At 43.1% G+C, this 13,176-nt stretch overlaps 1 long non-coding RNA gene across 1 annotated transcript in view; it reads right to left on the bottom strand.

Annotated features, from left to right (window-relative positions):
- Positions 1-1,997, bottom strand: part of LOC126474153 (uncharacterized) — a 487,756-nt gene extending 485,759 nt beyond the window's left edge. Inside the window, exon 1 of the long non-coding RNA XR_007586578.1 lies at positions 1,917-1,997. This is a non-coding gene — a long non-coding RNA (uncharacterized LOC126474153). The remainder of the gene's footprint in view (positions 1-1,916) is intronic.
- Positions 1,998-13,176: the final 11,179 nt, after the last annotated feature.

The raw sequence follows: 13,176 nt of genomic DNA, 5'->3' as shown, positions 1-13,176 counted from the left end.
ACCAGTAGTCAAAGTTATGAATTTCTGCCGCCTTTGGCACTGATATCACAGTCACTGCTCTTTACGACTTCGCAACGGAACACAATTCAGTTGTCTGTTATATTCCTCTTCTCATGTACGTTGCGTTGTTGTTTACGTTTCAATAATCCAGACTGTAATATTGCCAACTTACGCTGCTGATACAGTATTAGTTTTATAAAAAATAAACAAAGAGGCCTTCTCATATATCCTTCGAGGAAGTAAAATGAGTGTCTGTTATGAAACGCGCTTCTAGATTACGCATTCTGATGTAACGAGAAACAGACGGGGAAAAAAAGTAACTTACCTTCAACACTTAACTAAAAGAACTATAACAACTCACTGTATACCATCATAAATAAAGTTAATAGGGTTTCGTGATACATGTTTATTACTTATGTTAACTAATTGCAAGTAGTACTGCATGCTTCTGATTAACTGTGTTTAGTTCGGCGCTACTGAAAAAAAAATATATATATAAAAAAAACCGGAAGACAGAAAATATTCAAATGTGTGTGAAATAATATGGGACTTGACTGCTCAGGTCATCAGTCCGTAAGCTTACACACTACTTAACCTAAATTATCCTAAGGACAAACAAACACACCCATGCCAGAGGGAAGACTCGAACCTCCGCCGGGACCAACCGCATAGTCCAAGACTGCAGCGCCTTACACCGCTCGGCTAATCCCGCGCGGCAAGACAGAAGTGTGGTGTTATAACCAAAAGCAATATTTTCGTTTAGAATACAAATTTCTAGTTGTGAAGAGTATACGAAAAAGCATCCTCAAGTTATTAAATGCCAATGCGTGTTAACCGGGATTCGAGCGCCTAACAGACGCGGATTGGCCTGTAATAGTGCAGAAACTTTTCTCGGTAGAGACGAGATAATCGAGAAAACACTTATCACGTACAAGGACGCACTGAAAAATGTTGATCTATTATTAGAGTACAATGGGCAAAATCTGTCTGACCACCGATCTTTTCACTCTCCGGTAATGAGAGTTGCCGTTAGGAAAAAATAAAAATACCTGGACCACTATCTCCCGAAAGTGAACTGAAAGCAAACGAAGTGTGTTATAAGCATAATTTTGTATATTAATTCACAATTCCCGGTGAGTAACGCGTAAATAATGCAGCGAACTTTCAGGTGTGACATGTAGCATGTGATTTAAATACGGTAAATATAAGTTTTGGGGGAAAACGTGTATTTTGGACTATCCATGTCTTTAGGTTGCCACTGCACTCTCAGGTCTGCGTTGCCTCGGAGAATCGGCAGTTTGCTGTATTTCGTAAGTTATTTTCATTAAATATCATGCAATAAGAGTTTCCAAATTAGTGAAATTTAAATTTACGAATTTATTAAATGACCAAAAACAACCACTCGCTACATTTTTTCAAGTACCTATAAAAACACATCAAATCTATACCTTCTTTTCAGTTTCAAAGGCAACATAGGCTTATACAGACGGATATTTTTGAAAATACGACTGCCGCACGCGAAGTATCGCACAAGTTCCCTAAGTAACATATTCTCTCGCGCCAACAATTAACTATCTTAATTACTAGCACATGTTATAGGCCGAGGGTTAGCCCACAGGGCCTCAAATATAGGAAAAAAATATGTGAGAAAGATCGTTTCTCGCGGCTTAATGTTTCCTTGTCATTGTTGATATAAGTCTGTCTAAAGATGATTGTGTAACCGAAAAAGGCCACTAAATACAATAAATCTCTAGCTGGACTGTTTTGAGATATTTTTAAACAACACTATTTTCATTTGATTACGTCCAAAATTAAAGAATTTTAATCTGTCATAAAGAAATACATTACAAAGAATCTGTCGCTTATTTCACATTATGCTATTTGGAAACACGCAACGCTCTCGCACGCGTACGTACCTGGGCCAGCGTCCGACAGGATAGACCGCTACCGGTGACTGCACGCGGCGAAGCGTAGCTTGCAACTGCCGCGTCTCGTCCTCGGGCGGCGCAGCAGCGCTCCTAGCGGAGGCCTGCGCAGTGAGTGGCCGAGCGCGGCTACGCAACAATCAGCGCTCGGCGCCCTCTCCGTGTGTCATCCGAGGGCTGCAGACGGCGCGGTGCGCTGCGCGCTGATGGCTACTGAATGGGGTAATCGCGCACGAAATTTCTGCGCGTGAAACACGACAGGCGTTATTGTCTGCAGTCCATAAGTCCTCATTCACGCGCGCTAGCGAAAACGTCTTTGTGATTCTCACAGCGGAGCATTAGCCGCCTTGTAAAAGAATGCTTCGCGCTTTTTCAACGTGTCCCCGTTTAAGGGGGGTAGGACGTGAAACTGGTCGACTTGGAGCAGGAGAGGCATCACACGACATTTTAATTTCCAGTGTCTATACTTTTACAGATAAGTTCATAAAACTTTTGTCAGCATCACCAGAAAGGATTCAGAATTCACACTCGTTACAGTGGAAGTTCGAAAACATAACAAAATAAATTTTTTACGTGCGAAATTTAATCATTTTTCTCACTTACTAATGGCTGCATTTGTTGCTATAGGTACACTTTCCTTCATAAGTTAGAGAGATTCTTCGATGAATTTTGCAAAGCATACATACCATACTTAAAGGTGTATGAAACTCTAGAATTTATTTAATTTATGAAAAAACGAACGAGCTGTTGTATTTTAAACTTCATGTTTAGAAACACACAAATTTAGTAGTTAATTATCTGAATTTTTACCACAATTTTTATAGATTTGTAAAATTCTAGAGTTTCATACACCTTTAAGTATGGTTTATATACTGTGCAAAATTCATCGAAGAATCTCTCTTACTTATGAAGAAAAGTGTACCTATAGCAACAAATACTGACATTAGTAAGTGAAAAGAATTATCAAATTTCACATATAATAAAAATCATTTCGTTATGTTTTCGAGCTTTCACTGCTATGAGTGTGAATTCTTATTCCTTCCTGGTCATGCTGACAAAGTATTATGAATTTATTTGTAAAAGTATAGACAGTGGAAATTAAAATGTCCTGTGATGCCTCTCCTGCTCCAAGTCGGCCCGTTTGACGTCCTACCCCCCTTAAGCTACCATCTCGTTCGTATCGACGGCTAAAAACGTTCCTAATCCAACATCTTGATTCTCCATAGGTTAGGAGAGGGTGAAGGAAAGAAAACTCGCAGATTGACGTTCCGTCTATACCACAGTTGGATGGTCGACCTAACTTTAATAAAGTGGTGGCGTAATCTCGTTTTCTTACATTGATGAACTTAAGTTTGTTACAGTATGGCAGCGAGTGTATTTTACATTCTGTGTACAGTTTGATTCAATGTCCGCAGGAGCTATAGAGACTCAGTAGAATACAGACACTGCCCTACGGTATTTCGTAGCAAAGCAATACAATCTGACGAGGCAAACAATGTCTCTCCTTGTGCGTGAGTCATACGATCTGTATTCGAGCACTATGGGATGTAGGCACTAGATCATAGATGTTAGGGGCAGTCCTGGAGGCGTGATCGGGTGACGGAAGCGGGAAATCCGGTTTCGAATCCCATTCAGGCACAATTTTCATGTTAACAGTAAATCGTAGAGCCGTTGTTTTATTTATTTATTTATTTATTGTTCCGTGGGACCAAATTAAGGAGAAGTCTCCATGGCCATGGAACGAGTCAATACATGAAATTATAACACGATATTAGAAACAGATAAAATGAAATATAAAAAAACATATTCAGGTGACAAGTCGTAAGTTTAAATGAAGAAAATCAACAATGTAACACTGGAATTTGCTTAATTTTTTAGCTCTTCCAGGAGCTCCTCGACAAAATAGAAGGAGTGAGCCATGAGGAAACTCTTCAGTTTAGACTTAAAAGAGTTTGGGCTACTGCTAAGATTTTTGACTTCTTGTGGTAGCTTATTGAAAATGGATGCAGCAGAATACTGCACTCCTTTCTGCACAAGAGTCAAGGAAGTGCATTCTACATGCAGATTTGATTTCTGCCTAGTATTAACTGAGTGAAAGCTGCTAACTCTTGGGAATAGGCTAATATTGCTAACAACAAACGACATTAAAGAAAATATATACTGTGAGGGCAATGTCAGAATTCCCAGATTTTTGAATAGGGGTCGACAAGAGGTTCTGGAACTTACACCACATATAGCTCGAAGAGCCCGTTATTGAGCCAAAAATACCCTTTTTGAATCAGAAGAATTACCCCAAAAAATAATACCATACGACATAAGCGTATGAAAATATGCGAAGTAGACTACTTTTCGTGTTGAAGTGTCACTTATTTCAGATACTGTTCTAATGGTAAATAAAGCAGCATTTAGCTTCTGAACAATATCCTGGACATGGGCTTTCCACAACAGCTTACTATCTATCCGAACGCCTAGGAACTTGAACTGTTCCGTCTCGCTTATAATATGCCTATTCTGTCTGATCAAAATATCGGTTCTTGTTGAATTGTGAGTTATAAACTGCAAAAACTGAGTCTTACCGTGATTTAGCATCAAATTATTTTCCACAAGCCACAAACTTATTTCATGAACTACATTATTTGTTACTGTTTCAATATTACACACAAGATCCTTCACTATCAAGCTGGTGTCATCAGCAAACAGAAATATTTTTGAATCACCTGTAATACTAGAAGGCATATCATTTATATAAATAAGAAACAGCAGTGGCACCAGCACCGACCCTTGGGGAACGCCCCCCTTAACAGTGCCCCATTGGGACTGAACATCACTACCACTCTCCATATTGCGGAGAATTACCCTCTGCTTTCTGTTCTTAAAGTAAGAGGCGAACCAATTGTAAGCTACTCCCCTTACTCCATAACGGTCCAACTTCTGCAGTAATATTTTGTGGTCAACACAGTCAAAAGCCTTCGTTAAATCAAAGAAAACACCTAGAGTTCGCAACCTTTTATTTAATCCGTCCAAAACCTCACAGAGAAAAGAGAATATAGCATTTTCAGTTGTTAAACCATTTCTAAAACCAAACTGAACATTTGACAGCAAATTATGTGAATTTAAATGCTCCAGTAACCTTGTATATACAACCTTCTCGATAACTTTAGCAAACACCGATGGCATAGAAATAGGTCTAAAATTGTCAACATTATCAATGTCTCCCTTTTTATAAAGTGGCTTCACTACCGAGTACTTTAATCGGTGAGGAAACCGACCACTCCTAAAGGAAAAGTTACAGATATGGCTGAGAACTGGGCTAACATACATAGAACAATACTTCAGTATTCTGCTAGATACCCCGTCATATCCATGAGAGTTCTTGGTCTTTAGTTATTTAATTATTAACTCAATCTCCCTCTTGTCAGTATCATGGAGGAGCATTTCAGGTAACAGTCTCGGAACACTTTTTTCTAAGAGCGCTATATGATTCCCTGTTGGGACTAGGTTTGTATTTAGTTCACCTGCTATATTCAGAAAGTGATTATTAACTACTGTACATATGTGCAACTTATCAGTAACACGGACATTCCCACTACGCACTGATTCTATATCCTCGACCTGTGTCTGCAGACCAGCAACTTCCTTTACGACTGACCATATGGTTTTAATTTTATCCTGAGACTTACCATACTTTTTGCCTTCGTAATAACATTTTTAAGCACCTTACAATACTGTTTGTAATGGGCTGCTGCATTTAGATTTTGACTGTTCCTAACGTTTTGATATAATTGCCACTTTGTTCTACGATCATATTTCCAATTTAAGAATTCATTTCATAATTTAACACGGCTTTCAATCGGGAGCAGTGTCTGTTCCGTTAGGCATGCATGCATGTTCTAAGGAACATTGCTTCTTGCCAAAGAATGGTAATATGAAGAGCAAAACAATGTTTCTCCCTCTACGGGAATCGTACAGTTTGTATGCCGGCCCTATAGGATGTAGACATTTGGGTATATGGAAGTCTGGGTCGGTCCTGAATGCGTACTTGGAGCGCGAGGCGGTTAAGGAGACTGTTCACGTAAAACGGCGAATCTGGGTTCGCGTCCCGTTCCGCCTCAAATCTTTTTATGTTACTAGTAAATCGTGTAGCCGCTACACAATCGTATTCTGAATTTGCGAATACCTTACAAATACTGTGTTAGTTAACAGTGATTAATTCCATGCGCGGGACTCTGAGCCAAAGGAATGAAATGACATTTACTATGCAACTCCAAAGCAACAAAGGTGTATTCGTAAACTCACCTTGTATCTTTCCTCAAACATGCCCTGTACAAAGGAGGACCAAGAGAACTACATAAATGTCATTCTCTGATACAAGTTCGTCGTCTTTCGTGGCCAGTGCCATTGCGAATAAAATAATTTAGGATATTAGGCTGCAACGACGAGGACTGCAGCAAGTCGCTTGAGACGTTGACAATTTAGTTACTTTAATGTTTTATAATGACATTGAGTACAGTACTCACAAGTATATACACTGAAACGCCAAAGAAATTGGTATAGGCATGCGTAATCAAATACAGAGATACGTAAACAGGCAGCAGACAGCACTGCCGTCGGCGAAGCCAATATAAGACAACATGTGTCTGCTGCAGTTGTTAGACCGGTTCTTCCTTCTACAATGGCAGGTTATCAAGGTTTAAGTGAGTTTGAAGTGGTGTTACAGTCTACGCACGAGCGATGGGACACAGCATCTACTAGGTAGCGATGAAATGAGGATTTTCCCGTACGACCATTTTACGAGTGTACTGTGAATCTCAGGACTCCGGTAAAACATCAAATTTCCGACATCGCTGCGGCCGGAAAAAGATCCTGCAAGAACGGGACCGACGGCGACTGGAGAGAATAGTTCAACGTGGCGGAAGTGGAACTCTTCCGCAAATTCCTGCAGGTTTCACATGCTGGTGCATCAACAAGTGTCAGAGTGCGAACCATTCAACGAAACATCATCGATATTGACCTTCGGAGCAGAAGGCCCACTCGTGTACCCTTGATGACTGCAAGACACACAGCTTTGCACCTCGCCTAGGCCCAACACCGACATTCGCCTGTTTATATTGGAAACATGTTGCCTGGTCGGACGAGTCTCGTTTCAAGTTGTAGCGAGCGGATGGACGCGTACAGGTATGGAGACAACCATGGACCCTGCATGTCAGCAGGAGACTGTTGAAGCTGGTGGAGGCTCTGTAGTGGTGTGGAGCGTGTGCAGTTGGAGTGATAAGGGACCCCTGATACGTCTAGATACGACTCTTTCATGCGACACATACGTAAGCATCCTGTCTGTTCATCTGCATCCATTCATATCCGCTGTGCATTGCGACGAACAAGTCCAGCAGGACAATGCAACACCCCACACATCCAGAATTCCTACTGAGTGGCTCCAGGAACACTCTTCAGAGTTTAAAGACTTCCGCTAGCCACCAAACTCCCCACACATGAACATTATTGAGCATATCTGGGATACCTTGCAACGTGCTGTTCAGAAGAGATCTTCACCCCCTCGAACTATTACGAATTTATGGTCAGCCCTGCACGATTCATGGTGTTGGTTGCCTCCAGCACTGCTTGAGACATTAGTCGAGTCCATGCCACGTTGTACTGCGGCATTTCTACGTGCTCGTGGGGGCCCTACACTATATTAGGCAGATGTAGCAGTACTTTGGCTCTTCAGTGTAGTACCAGTATCGTTGGACGCATCCATGATTCATTTACTTGAAATACACTGACGTCCCCAGTCCACGGAATTCTAGCAACACTGTATACAAATCAGTCCCAGCCGCATGCAGCTTACCTGTGAGTACCTAACACAGCGTGAGCTGGATTCTCGGTCAGTCGGGAGATTGTCGAATTACGATAGGTTCCCGTGCACGCTTATTAAGGGCAGTTTGCAGATCGGTTCACTTCAGAAACGTATTAATTTTCCACTTGACAAATTAGAATATGTAAAACGCGGTAAATGCACTGATAGAACGGTAGTATGTGTGAGTAGTATTTTACAAACAGTCGATAAATTGTAGGTAGGGTTCTGGGGCAAATACTACGTTTACTTGTGAGTCTTCTGCGGTGGGAACGCCATTGCAGATTGACAAATGGAAATTGCACTAGTGTTACAACATTTTTAATAGCTAAACAGGGACCGCTTTACTTTTGAAACTGAGAGCCTGCATTATTCAGCAGTCTTTTTCGAAAACGTTTTCCCTGGCTGCGCTTCATTTCGTTTGCCGGATTCCGAGAAGGTATAGCGTCGATGGCGCACTTTGATGGTATTTGGCGATTCGGTCTTGAAAATAAGACCCGTTGCAGAGCTCCAGTACTGTCGCAGCTGTTATCGTGAGCCTCACGTCGTAGGAATGAAGTTCAGAGCGCGCACAGTCCGAAACATGCGGCACTGCGTGCGAAACTTCACGCGTGACACTATGTGCTGCACGTGTGCAGTCCGAGGCCCGGCCTGTCTCAGCTCGTCTCGGCTGTGGTTGGTCCTTCTCGGAACTACTCGGTTCAGTGCAACATCCTTTGAGCACTGCGATGCGACACTGTTTCTTCCGGCATTTGGCGCCGTATGTTTCTTCATATCCGCAGAATCGCGGTGTCAGCGCTCTTTATCTTTCGCTACCTATTCTTGGTATAAAGGAAGTTCATAGGCCCAGTGGTCGTTTGCACAAAAAGAAACCGTCTAACGATTTATCGTCCCTACCTTCATGAATGGGACTCACAAAAGAAAAGGATGAGAACTCTTAATACACTACTGGCCATTAAATTTGCTACACCAAGAAGAAATGCAGATGATAAACGGGTATTCTTTGGACAAATATATTATACTAGAACTGACATGTGATTACATTTTCACGCAATTTGGGTGCATAGATCCTGAGAAATCAGTACCCAGAACAACCACCTTTGGCCGTAATAACGGCCTTGATACGCCTGAGCATTGAGTCAAACAGAGCTTGGATGATGTATACAGGTACAGCTGCCCATGGAGCTTCAACACGATACCACAGTTCATCAAGAGTAGTGACTGGCGTATTGCGACGAGCCAGTTGCTCGGCCACCATTGACCAGACGTTTTCAATTGGTGAGAGGTCTGGAGAATGTGGTGGCCAGGGCAGCAGTCGAACATTTTCTGTATCCAGAAAGGCCCGTACAGGACCTTCAACATGCAATCGTGCATTATTCTGCTGAAATGTAGGGTTTCGCAGGAATCGAATGAAGGGTAGAGCCACGGATACTAAAACATCTGAAATGTAACGTCCACTGTTCAAAGTGCCGTCAATCTAAACAAGAGGTGACCGAGACATGTAACCAGTGGCACCCAATACCATCACCGACCTGTATCAAAGTCGGAAACGTGATGGTACGCATTCCTCCTCCTTACACGGGGCATCACAACAACGTTTCACCAGGCAACACCGGTGAACTGCTGTTTGTGTATGAGAAATCGGTTGGAAACTTTCCTCATGCCAGCACGTTGTAGGTGTCGCCACCGGCACCAACCTTGTGCGAATGCTCTGAAAAACTAATACTCTGCATATCACAGCATCTTCTTCCTGTTGGTTAAATATCGCGTCTGCAGCACGTCATCTTCGTGGTGTAGCAATTTAATGGCCAGTAGTGTATGTATTATGCAGTCGCATAATCGATGGGTACCGAAAATTTGCTATGGAATGACAACACCATGGAGAAGTATTTAAAGATTTAACTGTTGATGAAAGAGCAAAAAAGTTACTACGATTTGTAAGAGATTCATTGTTGTGTGCGTCAAGAAGCGCTGTGTACAAAATTAGTAGGCATGGAGCGCGTGATGAAACCAGTTGTGCGAATAGTAAATTTTTCTGAACTCGCACACATTATTAGATTGTCAGTTGCTAAATTTTATGATGGAACTGAACAAAGCGTATGGAGACGATATATATTGCTGCAAAGAACGTTTCTAAAGTCAACTGGCATGTCTGGGAACGATTTCGCTGTAGCTGAGTTTCTGAAGGAAAAAAGAAAGCAGAAACGAAAATTAGAACATCCGGAATCAATGTATGGCTCTCCGTTTAAGTGGACGTGACCGCAACTCTGCCCACAGTAAGACGGCACAAGGTGAGGAACGATTTACTTCTGAATTCGTTGGAATGCGTTTTAAAAGAAAATCGCACTATGGAAGAGGAAACTTTGGGATAAAAGATGTCATTTCCCTAAGGTCACTGAATTAAATAAACGTGAATTTCGAAGAATTTATACTGGCGTTGACGGGACTACGGGAATATTTTAAAAACGTTTTGTGGTTACTGCTAGTCATACAAATATATATTCGAGGCGTTTACGAGGCTGCGTGCCATTTCAGCTGAAACTTCTCCTGTACATGGGGAGATGAAACCGATCAGTCGGCACTGTAATTCCCGTTTAAAAGACAATTTTTTTACTATAAAACAGTTCAGGAATTCTAATTTTTTTTTTTTTTTTTTTTTTTTTTTACATGGAGAATTTCCACTTATACACAATGAGGCTGCAAACGTGATACAATGTTTCGATCAATGTGTGTGTATAAAAGACTTTTTTCAATTGCGAAACTAACTGACTCGCGATTACGTTGCAAACTTAGTGTCAAAAAATCTGCGAACTGCCTATGTCTCTCCGTTCCCGGCAGTTTTTACTAGATATAAAATTCATCATGTCGTCAGTGAGCCAAAAATAACTAAATAATACTCAAATTTTGTTGTTTGCTGTCTACGTTGTTATGAAATATGAAACCAAGCCGCATGCAAGACGGTCAGTGTTTCTTGTATGATTGCATTGCCATCTAAATGCACCACGTTCGCAGTTACCCCATCTTCCCACTCAAACAGCATGGCCTGTTAGTAGAGGAAGTATGTAGCTAGGCGACAGAACTTAGAACGCCAGAGGGGGCACTGCAAGTGCGCAGAATTCTTGCCCATCCCTACTCCTTATAGTATCCTACTCCATGACACCTGCGAAATGATACAACACAGTTCAAGGCTTATCCACATGCTGGCACGTCGAAATACACTCCTGGAAATTGAAATAAGAACACCGTGAATTCATTGTCCCAGGAAGGGGAAACTTTATTGACACATTCCTGGGGTCAGATACATCACATGATCACACTGACAGAACCACAGGCACATAGACACAGGCAACAGAGCATGCACAATGTCGGCACTAGTACAGTGTATATCCACCTTTCGCAGCAATGCAGGCTGCTATTCTCCCATGGAGACGATCGTAGAGATGCTGCATGTAGTCCTGTGGAACGGCTTGCCATGCCATTTCCACCTGGCGCCTCAGTTGGACCAGCGTTCGTGCTGGACGCGCAGACCGCGTGAGACGACGCTTCATCCAGTCCCAAACATGCTCAATGGGGGACAGATCCGGAGATCTTGCTGGCCAGGGTAGTTGACTTACACCTTCTAGAGCACGTTGGGTGGCACGGGATACATGCGGACGTGCATTGTCCTGTTGGAACAGCAAGTTCCCTTGCCGGTCTAGGAATGGTAGAACGATGGGTTCGATGACGGTTTGGATGTACCGTGCACTATTCAGTGTCCCCTCGACGATCACCAGTGGTGTACGGCCAGTGTAGGAGATCGCTCCCCACACCATGATGCCGGGTGTTGGCCCTGTGTGCCTCGGTCGTATGCAGTCCTGATTGTGGCGCTCACCTGCACGGCGCCAAACACGCATACGACCATCATTGGCACCAAGGCAGAAGCGACTCTCATCGCTGAAGACGACACGTCTCCATTCGTCCCTCCATTCACGCCTGTCGCGACACCACTGGAGGCGAGCTGCACGATGTTGGGGCGTGAGCGGAAGACGGCCTAACGGTGTGCGGGACCGTAGCCCAGCTTCATGGACACGGTTGCGAATGGTCCTCGCCGATACCCCAGGAGCAACAGTGTCCCTAATTTGCTGGGAAGTGGCGGTGCGGTCCCCTACGGCACTGCGTAGGATCCTACGGTCTTGGCGTGCATCCGTGCGTCGCTGCGGTCCGGTCCCAGGTCGACGGGCACGTGCACCTTCCGCCGACCACTGGCGGCAACATCGATGTAGTGTGGAGACCTCACGCCCCACGTGTTGAGCAATTCGGCGGTACGTCCACCCGGCCTCCCCCATGCCCACTATTCGCCCTCGCTCAAAGTCCGTCAACTGCACATACGGTTCACGTCCACGCTGTCGCGGCATGCTACCAGTGTTAAAGACTGCGATGTAGCTCCGTATGCCACGGCAAACTGGCTGACACAGACGGCGGCGGTGCCCAAATGCTGCGCAGCTAGCGCCATTCGACGGCCAACACCGCGGTTCCTGGTGTGTCCGCTGAGCCGTGCGTGTGATCATTGCTTGTACAGCCCTCTCGCAGTGTCCGGAGCAAGTATGGTGGGTCTGACACACCGGTGTCAATGTGTTCTTTTTTCCATTTCCAGGAGTGTATTTAAGCCTGCTATGGTCCATACACATTGTTTCACAAGTGAACTACCGATTTGTGTTCATTGTTCGAGTATATGGCTAACCTCTCTCAGTTCATCTAGGCAAAGAGCAGAGCACACAGTTCACTCAGTTTTAATCACTGTCTTTATGGAGTTTGCCTCGACACGGTGCATATATTAATTTAAGTGTTTTATCAGTGACTTTACGCACGAAAATAAAACACAAGACATTTGATTTTTTTATTTCGATATCCAAAAGCAGGTTCTCTTACTCGTATAGCGAATATACATACAGATACATTGAAACATTTATGTTCTGATAGATGTATTATTTGACTGTAATGTCATTTACTTCTAAATTTAAATCATAAAACAAAATATTAAATGAAAAATGAGCATTTTTGAATAGACTCCCTAAAGCTATACTTTTGAACTTCGACATCGAAGTTAATAGAGACGGCAAGGATAAACGGCTGAATTTTTCTTACTTTATTAAGTTACTGTGTCATTCCTCATCATTGTAAGAGAAACACGAGCAGCCAGAAGTCTGGCAGGAAATTAAGCCTAGCATCCGCCTACAGACGTTAACAAACAATAGTTCAAACGGCTCTGAGCACTATGGGACTTAACATCTGAGGTCATCAGTCCCCTAGAACTTAGAACTACTTAAACCTAACTAACCTAAGGACATCACACACATCCATTCCCGTGGCAGGATTCGAACCTGCGGCCGTAGAGGTCGCGCGGTTCCAGACTGAAGCGCCTAG

This window comes from Schistocerca serialis, chromosome 4 (genome assembly GCF_023864345.2).
Source record: "Schistocerca serialis cubense isolate TAMUIC-IGC-003099 chromosome 4, iqSchSeri2.2, whole genome shotgun sequence".
In the NCBI taxonomy this organism is placed as follows: Eukaryota; Metazoa; Arthropoda; class Insecta; order Orthoptera; family Acrididae; genus Schistocerca; species Schistocerca serialis.
This window is presented reverse-complemented; position numbering and strand designations above follow the sequence as displayed.